This window comes from Xyrauchen texanus, chromosome 40 (genome assembly GCF_025860055.1).
Source record: "Xyrauchen texanus isolate HMW12.3.18 chromosome 40, RBS_HiC_50CHRs, whole genome shotgun sequence".
NCBI classification, from domain to species: Eukaryota; Metazoa; Chordata; class Actinopteri; order Cypriniformes; family Catostomidae; genus Xyrauchen; species Xyrauchen texanus.
In genome coordinates this window covers 1883933-1905112 of record NC_068315.1, presented here as the reverse complement: position 1 = coordinate 1905112, position 21180 = coordinate 1883933, and the positions used below count along the sequence as shown (strand labels likewise).

Genomic DNA, 21180 nt, shown 5'->3' with positions numbered 1-21180 from the left:
TAGGGTTGCCACCTATGTCTGATAAAAAACCTGGACAAATCAATGACCCGGCCACCGCTTTGCTCACAATTGAAAATGTCCATTAGACATTAGACTCAGAAGACACAATTGGTCGTTGTGCAGTAAGATTGTGCATAGTCGTGAATATTTTAAACATCTCAAGTATTCTCACTTATCTTAACTTATAGCTTACCTGGTTGCTTAGATACTGGTGCTTGTGCTTGCTTTTGCTTTGCTAAAGAAATAAGTAGAGGGATGACATTAGATTTGCATTTACCATACCTTAGCCACATCTATAGCCACTTTTATTTAGTATGTCTCAATCAGACATTGGAATAACAAAATCATACATAAATGGGCCTTAGCTTACCTAGTCTTCCATCTATACTTGGCGTTTCCCTTTGCTGCAGCTATCAGTGGTTTCTGTTCTTCAATGAATGTCTTGAATTCAGTGCATGACAATTTGAAATTCAATCTGACCTGAAGCTCAGACTTCACCATTGCAACTGACAGTCTGTTTCTTTTATCGGACCAAACATCCTCCATATGACTGAACACTCTTTCTGCATAGGCATTACTGACTGGTATGGAAAAAACAAAAGCAACTACTTTCAACAGCTCAGTGGATTCAGTTGCCTTGCTAAAAAATTATTTGTTTTAGCATGGTCATCCAAAGCAGTTTTGCCTTCATGTTTAACCAGAATTTTAACTGAGCATACGGAGCAGGTAGCATAAAGTGGGTCGCCTGGTGTTGGCTTTAGCCATGTGGAGTAATTGTCATTTTTCAACCAGTCATTATTAAAGTATGTCGAACGTTTCATTTTCTTTTTTACTGGCCTGTCCGTCTTTGTGAACACACTGTCATCTTCGTCTTCCGTCTCGCCATCCATGTTAACGCTAACGAACGACGTTGACGTACAATCTTCTTCACACTGCTTCTCAAATTGCCGCCTGTAGTAACTGGCTAGCTGCCAAGAAGACAGACGCGCTAGATGACGTAGCCTACGTCACGTCACACGTCCCAGAGCCAATGATAGCGGATTCTACACACAAGAGACACGGACCACTCTGTGCACAACGCATAGGCTATTTCAAGTGGAGAGAAAATAGATAGTTGAATGTACATATTCACGTAGCCTTTCGAAAACCGGGACATTTAGTGTCCTGGGAGAGTGGATAAATTTCCCGGGACAGGTTATTAAAAAGAAGGACAATCCCGGTAAAACCGGGACAGGTGGCAACACTATTGAGATGGTGCAAAATTCGGAAATTACCCCATAAATATCTAATCACAATTAAAATCAAAGAAATTTCCTTCAAACTTATTTTAAGATGCCAATGATTGACATATGGTAGTAAACAATACATTGTATTCTAAAGACGCTTTTTGTATTTTCTTATCAATGATGAACTCTTCTGCCACAAGAATGTAATGCATTTTAATTATCTGAATATTTTTTATTATATATATATATATATATATAATTTTAAAATATTTAAAGATAACTATGTATAATCATATATTGATATAAATATGTATAATCATTATATATTGAATTATTGTTATATGAGGGGCTTTCTCAGCAAATATTTGTATATGCGATTAATCGCGATTAATTCATCGGGAGACCATCAATCATGATGTCACAGCAGCGTTTTTATAGCATCAAATAACTAAAAACAAACTTATTTTGAAAACAAACACTTGAAATGACATCAACGTGATAGAAACGACAGTAAATGACAGAAACTATCTTTGGAAAAAAGATATGTGAAGTGTAATTTAATAGTTTAGTTGGTCTCATGTCCCGTTGAATAACATGGGGAGGCGGGGTTTATGACCTATACTAGGACCAGCCACCGGGGGGCGATCGAGACGTTTTGGCTTCACTTTTGAGGGCTTGTGCGGCACACTTGAAACGAACGTGCGAAGACTAAATCAAACGCCCTTTTACAAAAATAAATGTAAAACATCGATGTCGGACAAATTTTGAAGTTGGAGGATAAAATGAGATGGAGTTTTCATATTAATTCATCACGTCACAAGCGACGTGATGAATTAATATGTCGTGCAGAAGCAGACCACCGAAGTCACTCATTTGTGTTTAAAAAGTATATACATTTTTATTTTTTATATAAAATGGCCGATGGTTTGGCTAGATAAAACCCTTATTCCTCGGCTGGGATCGTGTAGAGCCTTTGAAAATGCATTGATTTGGACCTTCAAACTGTTGGTTGCCACTTTGACGATAATGCGTAAACTGACGTTGCGTGAAAATGTGGAGAATGTGAAAACAAAGATGCCTCTTACATCTATAAATGTAAAGATTTTTTGCATCGTTACACCACTAATAGAAAGTATGTGATACAAAGCTAAATTGTATCAGGCCCCCTTAAAAACGTGTTATTAAAGCAATGTTTTATTTTGTAATATAACTCTAATATTAATGCATGTTTGTCCTCTCCCCACAGCTTGAAATTCACCCGGGCTCAGGAGGTTTATGTACCAAATAACGTGTTGTGGTCAGCTAGCCATGCAAACAGCCCCACTGCCATGGCACGGATGCTTCTCCTTGGAGTATTTGATATTAAGACACTTCTAAAGAGCAATCTCAGGAGGTATGTAATGGGTCATGTGTGCAAGTGTCTGAATAATTATTTGGTAATTATGTAGATTGAACTTCATATCTGAAGTCTTTGGGTAAGGGGACAAAGTCAAAAAATAAAACTGCTGTATTATTTACAGATATATGTACACTCATTCACATTTACATTGAACTATGATGCTTTATAAATCATTTGAGTTGGACTATTTACATTATCCCCATTTTACCGAAGCAGGCTGCAAAATGTAATGTATGGTTGAGTAGTTAGATAGGAGTGGAGTTCATTCTGATTTCGTTCTAATCTCTATTATGTTGCTCTTTCTTAGGTGGCAAGTCCAAAAATGCAAGCCCTGGGGAAACAAAAGGGCCATCGGACAGAATGTATATTACATATTTGGGCTTGAATTGTGTTAAACCAAATGTGACAGTAAAACCATCAAAATGTATCAGTTTCATCTTGGTGTATCAGTGTGATGACACGTACACCTGCTTCTGAATAATGCCTAAATTTCAGTAACATTAAGTTTGTTATCTACCTAACAATGCATGTCCTGTCTTAATTGTGCTAAAGTGTGTTTTAGGTGATTATAATTTGGATGTGCTTAGATAAATGTTATAAAACTCAAATGCTTTTCTTTGTGTTTTTTACAGATGCAGTGATCCAGAAATTTCCTGGAACCACCAGGAGCCAATTAGGGGTAGCTATTAATCAAAAGGTCACTGAGCTGCGGACATCTAAAAAGACTCAACAAACTTAAAAAATAGGTTGTATCATATACCTGTTGGTGGATTTTCCTGTTCTGGGCTTGTTTTATGTTTTGTTGTAATATTGTGTTTGTATATAATATAGTTGTGTGTTCAGTAGTTTTCTAATTTCCATAATCTATATTTAAATATATCTAAGAAATTAATGAAAGCATGTTTTTTTTTTTTTACATTTGTTTAGTTTACTTCATACATTAATGCAAAACATTTTGCAATTAATATACATAATATAAGAACATAACATTTATTCAAAATATATGTGCACACAATATTTTTATATATGCCATTTATATATTCAAAATATATTATATATATATATATTTCATTTTAAATGTAAAATATATACTAAGATTATATAAAAACATATATTAGGGACATATATGTCACATGTATGTAAGCAATATGCTATGCATATATGTGTAGTTTGTATTTTGCACATTTATACAAAGAAATATATGTAATGTATATTGATAATTATTAGGGCTGTCGAGTTAACGCGTTAATAGCTCGCGAGTAATTATACAAAAAATAACGCGTTAAAATAATGAACGCATTTAATCGCAGAAATCACTATAATAATATTTTTTTATCTTTATTATTATTTCGGCATCATTTTATTTAATCGTCCTTTAATTACAAAATGCAGGTGTACATCTGAATTTTTTAATTTTATATATATATATATATATATATATATATATATATATATATATATATATATATTAATTTTTTATATTTAAAGATAACTATGTATCATTATTTCATCATTATATATTGAATTATTGTTATATGAGGGGCTTTCTCAGCAAATATTTGTATTTGCGATTAATTAATCGGGACACCATGTAATTAATTTGATTAAGAATTTTAATCGATTGACAGCCCTAATAATTATATATGTGACATATATAAAAGACAAAATATATGGGCTAGTTTTATATGTCAATATATGAAATTGTTCCATTTTCTAATAGGTTTTATATATGGGCAGATATATATGTACATATATGTTTTCACTTTCTATGTGGATATATTCCATCCATCTTCAGCCGCTTATCCGAAGTCGGGTCGTGGGGGCAGCTGCTCCAGCAGGGGGCCCCAAACTTCCCTATCCCGAGCCACATTAACCAGCTCTGACTGGGGGACCCCGAGGCGTTCCCAGGCCAGTGTGGAGATGTAATCTCTCCACCTAATCCTGGGTCTTCCCCGAGGCCTCCTCCCCGCTGGACGTGCCTGAAACACCTCCCTAGGGAGGCGGCCAGGGGGCATCCTTACCAGATGCCCAAACCACCTCAACTGACTCCTTTCGTCGCAAAGAAGCAGCGGCTCTACTCCGAGCTCCTCACGGATGACTGAGCTCCTTTCCCTATCTCTAAGGGAGAAGCCCGCCACCCTTCTGTGGAAGCCCATTTCGGCCGCTTGTACTCGTGACCTAGTTCTTTCGGTCATGACCCAGCCTTCATGACCATAGGTGAGGGTAGGAACAAAAATTGACATATTTCATATATGTACATATATTACATTTCCGTATGGGCTCGACTGATAGAGTGTTGCACTTGTGCTGTAACTTGTGACTCGGAGTATGAGTCCTGAAGAGCACGCAAGTCAACACCTGAGCTGAAAGTGTCATAGAAGCAGCACAAAATGACGTGGTTGTGTTTTTATTCTCACATTTGCTTTTTTTCGGACACTATCGATCAGGTTTAGGTTTAAGGTTTAGGGTAGGGAGGTCGGTTTTGTTGATTAAAACTCAATAGCTTTAATTAACCTCATCTGTTTGGGAGAACATTTAACTCGCTTTTAGCGGCACACAGTGGGCATTTCACCTCGGAACAGCCGCGGCACTTGAAATGAACCACGTATTATATCATTCTGCAAAAATGTTGCCGGCTGCGTTTCTGAACATCGACTTTGCAGCTTAGATTCAATAATTGAACGTTTTTGGAATGGGAAGACAAAGCATATTTTCGAATGACATTAGATTTGGTTCCTGATGATATGACCACTTTAACAACAACACAATGCAATTGACACACAAACATAATGTCTCACCATGATGTTAGACAGGATAAGAAAAGCGCTGATCTCCCGAATAACCGTCTTGTTCCAGTCACGAGTGTCACGGCGTTTCTGTTGGCAAGTAGGCGGGGCAGGTGGGTCCGTCCCTCCCCCTCGCATAACATGCTCCTGCTCCTTATGAATACATTCATTATTAGCTTATAATGTGTTAAATGCTTCTAAAACACTCAATATTTGTAGTGTATAAAACCAACCTTATAGACGTTGCTTTCTCCAGTCTGCACATTTGCGGTGTGTGTATGAGCGTTTGTATTCAGTCCCTGGATAATAAACATGTTCTGCACTAAGAGCTCCAACAGACTGAGAATGGAGAAGGAGAAGTCCAGCTTTTCCATGATGGTGTTGAATCCCTGAGACATTCCCGCACCTAGCGATAAGTACGACAGAGAGATCTGGCCCAGTGCTGTACCCATCAGCAACACCTCATCTAGACTTCGGGTGGGGTTTTCATCAACTGGTTGTCCCAATGCATGTACTGGGTTACCCCTGTGCCCGTTACCCATCTTCTGAGTTCTCTGTAGTAACGTTCCTGCTACAGAGCATAGCACCATGATGGGAATTACACCCAAGTGAAAGCCATAGAATATCACAGATATAGTGTTGCATTGGGCTTTTTGTCCAACCCAGCGTCTGGTACAGCACTAGCACAGTGCTACCCGTTAGCAGCACCAGTAAACCCAGTACAGGCCCCAGCAGTACCATGCCACGGAACACCACTTGCAGTGAGATCTTCCGTTCCTGGTGTCCGCCCATCACCCGGCGGCCCACGTTCTTCCACATTACGTACAGCATACAGCAAGCTAGCAGACTGAACTCCATGTTAAATGGGTAAAAAACTTCATAACCTTTCTGCAGAGCCACACACACCGGCTTAGCAGCACAGTGGCAGAGAGTGATGTTGTCCAAACCTAAAACAGTACATATCATAATTAATTCTGATTGGTCAATCACGGTATTGCATTCAATAGCAGCAGGACGCAGCACAATTCCGAATGCAGGAATCTCAAGACGTTCGTTTAACTTAACCCAGTTAAGTGTCTTACTCAAGGACACAATGGTGGTGGCTGTTGGGATCGAACCAGCAACCTTCTGATTACCAGTTATGTGCTTTAGCCACTACGCCACCACTCCAAATGAACTTATCAGTACTTTACTCGTCTGCCACGATAAAAGCATGATGGGTGAAAGGTGCCGTCCGTTGTTCCTGGTAGGCTACTCCTGGTAAGCCTAACCAAATAGTTTAGGATTAGGTTGGGGGCGGGGTTAGGGCCTCTGCTGCCTGTCAGGAACAAAGTGAGGCACCTTTGTACAATGGGCCAGTAATAGCAAGAAGGCATTCTCATCTTGTGCTGTTGCATGTGTCAAGAAAGCCTGAGTGTGGATTGTTCTCTGTACAGCTGCGCGTTGCCAAAGTCCAATACAGCTGGAGTTGTGCTTACTGCCCCCTCCTGGAAACAGGTGGTACTTCAAGCTTGAATTTCTCCGATGGAAGGAATATTCCTAAATAGGGTCTGGGGACATGACTCCTTTTTTTAACGCATTTTATTTTATACAGTTAATTGCACTATTATTGGTATTTGAGGGCTTTCTCAGCAAATATTTCTATATGTGATTAATTGAGTTTAATTCGATCTGTTAATCGGCATATCGCGTAATTCATTGGATTAAAAATGGAAATGATTTACAGCCCTAATTGTTATGTAATGACTAGGGCTGTCAATCGATTAACATTTTTAATCGAATTAAACTGAACTGCGTCAGGTGTACATTGAAACTGCGCGTTGCCACACAGCTGAAGTTTCACTTACTGCCCTCTGGAGTAAACAGGTGGTACTACAAGCTTGCATTTCTCAGGAAATTGCGTTAATTTTTTTAACGCGTTAATTCAGTGCAATTAATTTGACTAAAAATAACGCGTAAAAAAAAAATGAACGCAATTAATTAAGTTATATATAAGTTTATATAAGTTAAATCGTCAGCCCTAGTCATGACTGCTAAACTGCATAATTGACTGTTGTCCATGGCAACCACTTTCCTAAATAGCTGCGCTAGTTTCATGCCTCTAAAATCACTCAACCTGGGACTTGGCCACAAAGGTGGCATGGGGTGGCATCTGCCACCCTAAAAATTAGCTTTGCCACCCCAGCTCGGGCTCAGCTCGCTTACTGGAGACACTGATGTAAACACAGTGATGGTGTTGCGCATGGTCAAAGAGTTTTTCTACCAGAAAAATGGGGAATGGTCTGCACTTTTTAACCTTAGCGGTATTCAAAGCGCTTTACACTGTGACTCATTCACCCATTCACAGAGCTGCCATGCAAGGCGTTAGCCTGCCATTGGGAGCAACTTGGGGTTCAATGTCTTGCCCAAGGACACTTCGGCATGTGGAGTTGTAGCAGACTGAACTCCATGTTAAATGGGTAAAAAACTTCATAACCTTTCCGTCGAGAGTCGTGTGGGCCGGGATTCTAACCACCAACCCTACGATTTGTGGCTGTCCTGCTCTACCAACTGAGCCACAGCCGCTCCAAGGGGAATGTACTATAAAATGCCTTGGCATATGTTGGGGGGGCTCAAATATGATTGTACCTGTGTTTGTGTTATTGATGTCTGCGTTCTGTCTTTCCATCTCTATTTCCGCATGAATGGAATCATCTGTTACTCCACCGAACCACAGTAACACATCTGTGCTTAAAATCACCATGAGCCCAGATCTACATAAACATAAACAAATCAAATGTGTACATTTAAATCAAAGTGTTCTTAACACATTGCCCCGTCACTCTGGTGTGGTAACAGGACCGATTGGTGTACCTGGTGAGGATCTTGTGTTTGTGAACGCAGTCTTTGGAATGAGCCCAGAGTAAATACACCTGTAAAGAGAGAGATCAATCACAGAGATATGAACAGATCGCCACACAGCGTTTATTAAAGCCCAGTGGAGCGAAACTACAACACAACCGGTCTGAAAGAAACTAAACACCAACTCATTATACTGTTCTGTGTGTGCAGGTTATGCTGAGGTCACAAGACGAGTTTGGCTCTGTTTAGACATCATTAGTGTAATATTGGTTGTGTATTGTGTTTCTCACCTGCAGGGAGATGAATGGAGCTTCCACAAAGGGGAATATGACTTTATATATTGGATTACACGACCTCATGAGTATGTAGTATCCCATCTCGAACATACACAACAACAGACTGCACCCTGCAAACAGCAACATGGCCGCTGGTGTACAAACACACATACACACACACACACACATATATACACACACACACATATATACACACACACACATATATACACACACATACATACACACACATACACACATACACACACATACACACACATACATACACACACATACACACACATACATACACACACACACACACATACACACACATAAACACACACACATACACACACATACACACACACATATACATACACACACACACACACACACACATACACACACACACACACACACACACATACACACACACACACATACACACATACACACACACACAACCACACACACACACATACATATACACACACACAACCATACACACATACACACACATAAACACACACACATACACACACATACACACACACATATACATACACACACACACACACACACACATACACACACACACACACACACACACATACACACACACACATATACACACATACACACACACACAACCACACACACACACATACATATACACACACACAACCATACACACACACACACACATACACACACACACATACACAACCATACACACATACACACACACACACACACATACACAACCATACACACATACACACACATACACAGAGATGTTAGAGTGACATTTCTTTTTTCATTACTTTACTATCTTAATCAGATCTCATTATTGATATTGGCAACGGCCATTAAAAACCCAAACTGTACAACAAACAAGCGCTACCACGTTCGGTGACTGTGACCTTGTTTGTCTTGCAGGGATGAACGCCGGTATTGGGTTGAGTAACTTTAGCATAATTGATTATTATATTGAAGCTTCTTCTCAACAATAACAGGTCAATATAGGACATTGTAGTACAGTATAAGAATCTTAAAGATCATTTTATGCAGACTAAACTTAAAAAGAGCAACTTCTAGCCACTGTAAAAATGTAGGCCATGGTTCTCAGCAGGAAACCGATGGAGTGCGTACTCCGGGTAGGGAAGGAGGTATTGCCCCAAGTGAAGGAGTTCAAGTACCTCGGGGTCTTGTTCACGAGTGAGGGGACAATGGAGCGGGAGGTTAGCCGGAGAATCGGGACAGCGGGGGCAGTATTGCACTCGCTCTATCGCACCGTTGTCACGAAAAGAGAGTTGAGCCGAAAGGCAAAGCTCTCGATCTACCGGTCAATTTTCGTTCCTACCCTCACCTATGGTCATGAAGGCTGGGTCATGATCGAAAGAACTAGGTCACGAGTACAAGCGGCCGAAATGGGCTTCCTCAGAAGGGTGGCGGGCTTCTCCCTTAGAGATAGGGTGAGGAGCTCAGTCATCCGTGAGGAGCTCGGAGTAGAGCCGCTGCTCCTTTGCGTCGAAAGGAGTCAGTTGAGGTGGTTTGGGCATCTGGTAAGGATGTCCCCTGGCCGCCTCCCTAGGGAGGTGTTTCAGGCACGTCCAGCTGGAAGGAGGCCTCGGGGAAGACCCAGGATTAGGTGGAGAGATTACATCTCCACACTGGATTGGGAACGCCTCGGGGTCCCCCAGTCAGAGCTGGTTAATGTGGCTCGGGATAGGGAAGTTTGGGGCCCCCTGCTGGAGCAGCTGCCCCCGCGACCCGACTTCGGATAAGCGGCTGAAGATGGATGTAAAAATGTATAGCTGAGAATTGGGCTACTAAAATAAATACAGTCAATTTGTTTATTATTTGTTATAAGATTTACGCATTTCAATTTCAGAACCAAATTCCACCAGATTAAATGGAGTAATCTTTAATTTGTGTTCATTTCATTGTGTTAAACTTTACACAATTCAATTTGATGAAATTATATTGTGAAATTAAAATCCGTAAATCTTAAAAATAGGCAAAAATATTTTTTTGTGTGTAGTCAAAATATTAATCCCAGATGTTATTAATTTCCCTGAAATTTCCAGGTTTTCCAAGACCGTTTGAACTCAAACACTCAAAATAATTATTTTAAGATTTACACATTTTAATTTAATAACAAAATTCCACCAAATTCAACTGAGAAATCTTTGGTTCATTTTTTTTTTAAGTTTTATGAATTTTACTAATTAAATTATGAATGTGAAAATCTTTAAAATAGTCTAAAATATACATTTTTGAGTGTCCCTCAAGAAAATAATTGTAAGATTGACACATTTCAAAAACAATAATAATGATATAATAATTATAACCAAATTCCATCAAATTAAATAGAAATATAATAGAATAATTAAATAGAAAAACACTATAAAAAATGAAATATTTTAGGTTTTATTCATTTAATTTCATTAAACATTACACAATTCAATTTGATGAAATTTCATTGTGAAACTGAAATGTGTAATTCTTAAAAACAGGCTTTAAAATCAGTCAAAATAGGAATTTCAGATGTTATTTCCAAGACTTTTCCAGGCTTGGAAATCCCAATGTTATAGTTCCCTGAAATGTTCAGGTTTTCCATGACTGCTGGAACTCATAAACTCAACAAGAAAATAATTGTAAGATTTACACATTTCAATTTTATAACAATATTTCAACAAATTAAATTTAATAAATAAATAAATAGATAAATACAAATTACGGTTTATTCATTTAATTTAGTTAAACGTTACACAATTAAATTTGAATTAGTATGAAATTAAAATCCGTAAATCTTAAAAATAGGCTAAAATACACATTTTTGAGTGTTCCCTCAAGAAAATAATTTTAAGATTTACAAACAATAATAAAACAATAATATCGATATAACAATTATAACAAAATCCATCAAATTAAATAGAGTAATCTGTAATAAAATAATATAAAAAACTAAATATTTGAGGTTTTATTCATTTAATTTTGTTAAACATTACACAAATTAATTTGATGGAATGTGTAAATCTTAAAAATAGGCTAAAATATATTTTGAGTTCATAGTCAAAATAGAAATTCCAGATGTTTCCATGAGTTTTCCAGGCACAAAATTCACAAATTTTGATTTCCCTGAAATTTCCAGGTTTTCCAAGACCGTTTGAACTCAAACATACGAAATAATTATTTTAAGATTCATGCATGTCAATTTTATAACAAAATTCCACAAAATTCACTTGAGTAATCTTTAATAAAAAAAAGTTTTAATTTTAATTTAATTTCATTAAACACTACACAATTCAATTTTATATCATTTTTATAGAACTGAAATGCGTAAATCTTAAAAATAGGCTAAAATATATATATTTTTAAGTACATTTTCAAAATAGAACTTTCAGATGTTCATTTCCGTGACTTTTCCAGGCTCGGAATTCTCGGAATTTCCTTGAAATTTCCATGTTTTAAAAGACTGTTTGAACTAAAACACTCAAAAGAATTATTTTAAGATTTACGCATTTCAATTTTATAACATAATTACGCCAAATTCAATTGAGTAATCTTTCAAACAATTCAATTTGACGGAATTTTGTAATGAAATTGAAATGGGAAAATCTTAAAAATAGGCTGAAATATTTTTGGAGTGTAGCGGTTACCTTTGACCATGGCGCCCCCTGCATGAGGGTCGGTATAAGGGGTGATTCCCGGTCGCCTGCATGCCCCAATCAGGTACCACAACATACACAACATACTCAATCCCATCAGCATCAACATGAACACCTCAGACTGCCTGAACCCCAAAGGATTGAAGGCATCTCCTGCTACCAGAGCGGCACCAAAGAGCACTAAATTCAGTCCCAGCAGTCCTGAGATCAGCCCATCGCCACTGGGACCCCAGCGCATAACAAGACCATCAACAGATGCTGGTTTCTGATCACACCCCAAATCTGCAGTACGCTCCACAGGTCCAGAAGAACTGCTCATTTTAGATGTTCCGACCATCACAACAGGTGTTGACCTCCTCACTCTCCTCAAATGCAAGCGGTGTGTCTGTGTGTGTGTGTGTGTGTGTGTGGTCAGTCTTCTGCCAGGTCATCATATAGCACGCCTCATAGATTGGGTGTGTCATTGTGCTCAGTGTGAGGCACTTACAATGGAAGTCAATGGGGCCAGTCCTTAAAAATTTTAATACTCAATGCTTCAGAAGTATAGCCACAAGATGTAAACTTGATATGTGTTATAAAATCACTCACTAACCATATGTGTGTAAAGATATATCCAAAATAACAAGGGTAAAAATGGTCTGCACTTATATAGCGCCTTTTTTTTAACCGTAGGGGTTAACACACACACACACATACACACTCACTCAAACACACACACACACAGACACACACTCAAACACACACTCACACACACACACACATACACACTCACTCAAACACACACACACAGACACACACTCAAACACACACTCACACACACACACACATACACACTCACTCAAACACACATACACACTCACTCAAACACACACTCATACACACACTCACTCAAACACACACACACACATTCACTCAAACACACACTCACTCACACACACACAGACACACACTCACTTACACACAGACACACACACACACTCACTTACACACACTCACTTACACACACTCACACACTTACACACACACACTTACACTCACACACACACTCACTTACACACACACTTACACTCTCACACACACACTCACTTACACACACACACACACACACACATACACACTCACTCAAACACACACTCAAACACATACACACTCCCACAGACACACACACATACACACGCACTCACACAGACACACGCACTCACTCAAACACATACTCATACACACACTCACTCAAACACACACACTCACTCACACACACACACACAGACACACACACACAGATACACACTCACTTACACACACACACTTACACACACTCACACACTTACACACACACACACACTTACACTCACACACACACACACACACGATGGCAGAGCTGCCATGCAAGGCGCTAGTCTGCCATTGGGAGCAACTTGGGGTTCAGTGTCTTGCCCAAGAACACTTTGGCACGTGGAGTCATGTGGGTCGAACCGCCAACCCTGCGATTGGCAGCTGACCCGGTCTACCACCTGATCCACAGCCGCCCCTATAAGCAATTTTTATCACACTAAAATCACGTCTTGTGGTTATATTTTTAAAACAGTGTGTATTTTAATGTTAGTGGACTGGTCCCATTTACTTCCATTGTAAGTACCTTACTGTAGCTGTGACTTGCAAAGGCCCCGGGGCCAATTATCTCCAAGTGCCCCCCTGTGACAACATGCCCCTATCCTTTTCTGCTAAGTAACAAAGGTGGAAATGTAACTTTTTGTTATGGTATTTGTATCTACAAACTAAGTAAAAAAATAAACTAGTAAAAAATATTCACTACAGTTAAAAAGTGTGACAACTAGCCCCGGTGACCTCTATTGTGTTTTATAAGTTATATCATCCTATCAGTGTTTATCATTATTCTAATATGTGATTTAACAGCTTTCGAGTAAATTACATCTACCTGAGACTGTCTCGTATGTCTCAGGTGTGCGCTGAGGAGAAGTGGGCGTGGCCATTCCAGGACGCCTCCTATAGCAACCGCTGGAGCGTGCTTGCAGTTCCTCGCCCGCAGACGCTGGAAGCGCACGTGAAACCCGTGCACGTATCTACGGGTTTGCCAGTGCGATGCACGCCAAATGAACATCCGTGAGCCGGGATAAATGCTTCAGCCGCCGCCATGAACGAAAAATACCACCGGGCGTCTCGTGACGGTTACTTGGACCTCCTGAAAGAGGCCACGCGCAAAGATCTGAACGCTCCTGATGGAGATGGAATGACGCCGACGCTTTGGGCCGCGCACCATGGCAACCTGGATGCGCTCAGACTGGTTGTGGGAAGAGGGTGAGTGATCAACAACATAGTTGATGCTTAAATTACATATTTTGCCCATGCACACTCATGCATTGTGCAATACAGAAATCATCGCGTGCAAGTTTTGATGATGCATTTAAGTAGCTATTAAAACCTGTATTTATTATTATGGTATGCATAAGAAAATATATTAAAAAAAAATAATTACAGAAGCCAGAAACAGAGAAAACAAAGTGCTTTTATTGTGCAATCTCGAACACAACTTTTTTCTTTTTGTTGTTGTTGTTGTTATAAGTTGTTTACCATAATTCAGATGGCATGCAACTCTCACACGTCTAGCTATGTGACATTTGGAAGTATACAGTTTCATTGCCATGGTGGCTGTGTTGTCCTGTATCGGCGAGTGATGATATCTGCACTCAGATAATTCAGTCCCCCATCCATCTACTCAGTGATGGATATCTGGATTATTTCATTTGCATATTTACTGCACCGGACTAATTAAAATAAAGGTCACTCAAGAGAATGATGCATCTTTATGGATAGACTTACTACTGGTTAAAATGCCATTAGCAGTAAATAATGGATTCTGCTGGCAGTTGTGTATGAAGGCATGTTGGTATATACTTCGATATATATTTAGATACGCTGCTCTTTTCCATACAGTGACAGTTCATGGTGACCAGGGGCTGTCAAGCTCCAAAATGTAAGTAAAAACACCCTAATAGCATCATAAAAGTAGGTCACATGATGCATGCTCCATATTCCAAATATTTAGAAGTCTTATGATCGCTTTGTGTGAGGAGCAGACCCAAATATAGGTCTTTCCATCTGCTGAAGCTTGTGTTTGCGTTCAGAATTGAAAAATGAATAATAATTGACTTATAATAGGGGTGAGTGAACATATGTATTTTTCATTTAATGTGTGGGACGGGTGAACTATTCTATTAAGGAACTGGGTTCAGGAGAGAGCTGTAGCGTTGCGTAATGAAGTCGTTTGAAGGCAGTTAGATCCAAATAACCTGCGTCTTATCTCAGGACGAGGTTAATAATGGAAGCTAAATGTTCTGCCCTGTGAACACCCTCAGTGTTCACTAATTAGTGTTCTGCATCAGTCCCTTCCAGACTGGAGACCAGAAACCAGATCTGTTACTAAAACGATGAGAACTCTTTGAAGTAGTTTAAGAAGTTTTTTACATCAGTAATGTCCTGAATATACATTGTGATCAGTTAAATGCCACTTTGGTGAATTAAAGTACCAATTTCCAAACTTTTGACCACCAGTGTACATGACTGTTTAAAATATTGCCCTTCTGTTGGAAAGTCCCACCCATTTGAGAGCACGTCCAATCATCATATAGAAAAGCCGAATATCCAGTTGGGACAAAAATTACATTGACTAGAAGCCCAATGTCCAATTGGCAATCAAGTGCAGATCCAGTGTCCCATAGACTCCCAGAGAAGCACAGCGTCCTGCCGGGACTCTAGATGACGTGTTTAGAGCCTCTCGTCTAATCAACATCGATCTTTACTCCTCCCAAAACTAAACTGGGACTGGCATCTGCCATGGACTTCCATTGAGGCACAAGCTTCATTGGGGCTCCAGGGGCGGAGCCAGGAGTTTTTCAAAGTGGTGGCCAGGCAGGGGCAAGCGATCAGTCTGTGGTGGCACAGAAATGTTCGGGCAGCATTTTTAGATCGTCAGACTGGGGGGTATACAGTGACACCCGGGACGGAGAGGCTTGGGGGGGGTGGATACAATGACACCCGGGACAGAGAGGTTTGGGGTGGGGGGTGGGAGATACAATGACACCTGGGATGAAGAGGCTTGGGGGGTACAATGACACCCGGGATGGAGAGGTTTGGGGGGATACAATGACACCTGGGACCGGAGAGGTTTGGAGGGGGATACAATGACACCCGGGATGGAGAGGCTTGGGGGGAGGGGGGGTACAATGACACCCAGGACGGAGAGGTTTGGGGGGAGGGGGGGATACAATGACACCCAGGACCGGAGAGGTTTGGGGGGGGATACAATGACACCTGGGACGGAGAGGTTTGGAGGGGGATACATTGACACCCGGGATGGAGAGGCTTGGGGGGAGGGGGGGGTACAATGACACCCAGGACGGAGAGGCTGGGGGGTACAATGACACCCGGGACGGAGAGGTTTGGGGGGAGGGGGGGATACAATGACACCCAGGACGGAGAGGTTTGGGGGGGGATACAATGACACCCGGGACGGAGAGGCTTGGGGGGGGGCACTGGCCAATGGGGTCCCCTGGCCGCAGCCTAGCTCTGCTACTGTGGGGCTCTATAGGCGGTGCGTCCGCTCTTTTATGAACATTTAGTGGGCGTAGTGAGCTAAAGCACATAACTGGTAATCAGAAGGTTGCTGGTTCGATCCCCACAGCCACCACCATTGTGTCCTTGAGTAAGGCACTTAACTCCAGGTTGCTCCAGGGGGGATTGTCCCTGTAATAAGTGCACTGTAAGTCGCTTTGGATAAAAGCATCTGCCAAATGCATAAATGTTTAATGTAAAGTCGACATGATGGATTATGTCTTCTCCGGTACACCGCCTCATGTCACACCGACCAATGGTGTGATTTTGGGGCGGGACTATCTATTGCCCAACCAGTGGCAGACCCGGGGAGTTTTCTGGAGATCTGTTTGAAAACATGGTAAACATAACAATATCCACAGTCCTATCACCGCAATTGGTAACACAATTTGAATCAGCCAATACCCCCATCTTCCCCAGAGATTCATAAACCAAGTAACCCATGTACTTTCAATATGTTCTGGCTCCTGTACGGCTTTTCTCATGTGTTCAATTACATTCGTGATGTTGTCGCTGTAATCTGGAATATTGAAACAACAAGACATTCCCAACATTTTGCAAACTCCCCCTATCAAGAACCAACCTGTTTTAAATGACTGCATCTCTTACCGGTTTCATTTCATCATTTATCATTGTCAAAGCATTTTCTGTGCTATTAGCTATTGCTAATACTGTCCATGCTAGCCCATTTATCTTATTAATTGTTACCGTTGTACCCACCCCTAAGAACAATGACCACCCCACATTTGCTGCATAGTGCTTTGGTAAAACCCCAGGTAAAAATTTCTACATTTCGTTTTTTCCCTTCCCACCCCAGGTGCCCTGTTTGGCAAATACACAGATGTACCCACATTCATCAAAGCTGCATAATAACACCCTGACTATTTCTTTGGCATCCGATGAAATGCCCAGTTGCCACACACCCACACTGCTGCAGGTGAAGTTTCATGTGGCTTGCTGAATGGGCATGTGAAGTTGACTTCTTTGTCGTTGATGACGGCTGTACAGTTGTCCGCTGTTCTGTCCTTCACGTTGATTCTGACCCTGCAGTCAGACCATGCTTTAAACCGCCTCGCATTGTTCTTGAATTCTTTTCAGTTCGTACCTTTTCACGATGATTACCGCTTGTGACCACACGATGGGGTCCACTCTGCACACAGGCCGTGTTATTCTCTGTGGTTGGCCTTGCTCTTCCACTGATAGTGGTACTTGGTGTTCAAACTTGATCTCGGCGTTTATTGACATTCACTCGGAACAATCTCTTCCTGTTGCTGATTCTCCTGCAATGGTTGGCATGAACCCACGTAGCTCTCTCTGCGACCTTCACTGGCGTGTGAGTCGTTAGTAGCACTTGGAATGGTGCCAGCCACCTTTTCGCCTCCCAGCTCATTCTCCTCAGGTCATGAATCACAACAAAATCGCCAGGCCTGATCCTATGCAACTTTTCACCTGAACACAAACATTGGACAACAGAGAAGACATTTCTTTGCTATAATTCAACATGTCATTCTCACACAGATCTGTTGATGGCAGCCCTTGTCTACCCCTTTCTATTCCCATGAATGGTGGTCTACCAAAAAGTATTTCAAATGGACTTAAATTTGTTTTGACTCTTTTTCTCCTTCTCAACAGCGCCTCCACTGGCGGCGTGGTAACTGCAGTGTGTTCTCATGTCAATTCCCAAAAACCGACCCACCTGCTTTATTGCTTCATTGACAAAGTGTGTCCCATTGTCCAAGCTGATTTTCCTTGGAATTCCCTATCTCGGAACAATCTCGGTTAAAAGAGCCTTCGCTACTGCTGCCGAGACTTGTTTCGAGGTTGGGAAGGCCTCAACCCATTTGGACCACATGTCAACCATCACCAGGCAGTATTTCTGTTTCCCACAAGGGGTTAACTCGATGAAATCCATCATCAGATACTCAAAAGTCCCCCCTGGTGGTGGTTGAGATACTATAGGTGTTTTTATCCCTCTTGCCACGTTATGTGTGTTACAAATGACACATCTTTTGCAAATTTTCAGCAAACCACAATTCTTTCATTTGCGCAACCATCCCCGCTTTTGATACATGGTCTAACCCATGTATCAACTTTCCATAATGAGGAAAGAAGTGTTTGGGTAAACAAAGCATGCCATCACAGCTCATCCACACAGAGCTACAGCCAGCTGCCCTCCATCAGGTTTCTCGATAGGTTTATTCCATGTCTTCTGATTCAATATGATAGGTGTGGTTGAGAAACCGATCATTATTTAAGTCCTTTTTGAATCTGTAAATCTACACTTTCACTTTCACATTCTGCCACCTACTGTTTGGGACTGCTCAAGAAGGAGATTTATAGTAAAAATACTAAATAAATAAAAAGTTATAATATATTGATCTGTTTCTAAAGATAAGGATTTAACCGCTTGAGTCATATGGATTACTTTTATGCTACCTTTATTTGCTTTTTGGAGCTTCAAAGTTCTGGTCACCATTCACTTGCATTGCATTGGATCTACAGAGTTGAGATCTTCTATAAATCTTCATTTGTGTTCTACTGAAGAAAGAAAGTCACATCTGGGACGGCATGAGGGTGAGTAAATGATGAGAGAATTTTCATTTTTGGGTGTACTGTCCCTTTAATGCCATTTTTGCCTTTTTTTAATAAAAGAGGGATGAGAGGAAAGTATTGCTGTAATCAACATTATGCCACAAATAGTGTCTATACTGATCCCAGAACATTCCTTTAAGCTTTAAGGTCTTTAAGGTGTCCAAACATTATATGTTTACCTTTTTGAGCTCATTTTTTACTGCTTATGCATTCCTGAATTGTCAGAACAACTTCAGAAAGAGATTCTGATGGTGATAATGATCATCCAATCGCACAACGGACACAAACTGACTCCAGCAGGGGGTTTGAGTTTGGGTGTGTATCTTCATTAGCCAGCGGACAGTATGTTTGTACAGGTTTATTGATGTACAGTGTTATTGATTGACTGGAACTACAAGTAAAGCTTCAGTCTCCGTGGGTGAGATGTTTGTTCTTGGTACTGTGTTCCTCTCTTATCTGCTCATTTATGGGGGTTGCAGCAGGTTTTAGAGGTTGACACATTGAAAGCTGATATAACTCTTGTTACTTTATCTGTCTATCCAACACACCATCTGCACACACACACACACGTTTACATAATGTAGATAACCGCGGGTAACCGTTCTTTACACATATAGAATGCAGTACTGTACGTGTTTAACGCCTCTTTGTCTGCTTTGAATGTATTCCTCTGTATTTCAGTTCCTTTTTCCCTAAAATTGCTCTTGCCTCTCAGCTCAGATTTCACCTCATTGTTGAAACACAAGCAAATGTGTTTTTGGTTTTGTAAAATGTTCGTAAAAAACATTCGTGCACAAAGTGTCGCATTGTATTAGTTTTTTTAGTAGTAGACTGAAATGAGTTCTGCTAGTGTTTTCACTCATTTTTCGTTTTATTTTATTTACTTTCCTCTTTCTGTTTTTTAATCATTAAAATGACCTGACTGTGGTGTCATTTGTCATGGTTCATTACACGTATCCAGGACTAGACTGGTAATCTGGCATATCGGGCATTTTCCCGGTGGGCCGACGCACTTTGGGGGCGGACTGGCCATCGGGAGAACCGAGTTTGCCGGTGGGTCGGCCGTGGAATGGGCCACCGCGTTATGCAGAACGGACCAAAAAAACGGTGCAGCGATATGGAGAAATGGACAACGAACACCCCCCCCAGTGGTGGATTTAGGCATGGGCATTCACACAGGCATCTTGCGGGGGGGGGGGGCCGCGGCACAAGGAGGTAATCAACTGAAGCGGGTTTCACCCAGGGCACCAAACAAGCTAGAACCGCTATTACACGTATCCAGGGCTGGACTGGTAATCTGGCATACCGGGCATTTTCCCGGTGGGCCGACGCACTTTGGGGCCATTCAGGGGTGGACTGGCCATCGGGAGAACCGAGTGGGCCAGTGGGTCGGCTCTGGATTTAGGCATGGGCATTCGCACAGGGCGGCATCTTGCGGGGGGCGGCATGATGAGGTAAACAACTGAAGCAGGTTTCGCGCCAAACAAGCTAGAACCACTATTACACGTATCCAGGGCTGAACTGGCATACCGGGCATTTTCAGGCCGTTAAACGGGCCGAATGGGCCGCGATAAGCTAAAATGAGCTAAAGAGGTATTTAAGGTTACTACTTCATCGCGATTTAAGTCAAACCAATGATCTACCCTAAAACCTAAACATGACCGTAAAAGCAAAGCAACCCCGTCGTTTTGTGGTGCTTCTGTGACACTTTCGGCTCACGTGCTCTTCAGGATTCGTACCCCGCTCCTTTACATC

General features: G+C 41.0%; 1 pseudogene; it reads right to left on the bottom strand.

Annotated features, from left to right (window-relative positions):
- Nucleotides 1-12541, bottom strand: part of LOC127633140 (proton channel OTOP3-like) — a 13804-nt pseudogene extending 1263 nt beyond the window's left edge.
- Nucleotides 12542-21180: the final 8639 nt, after the last annotated feature.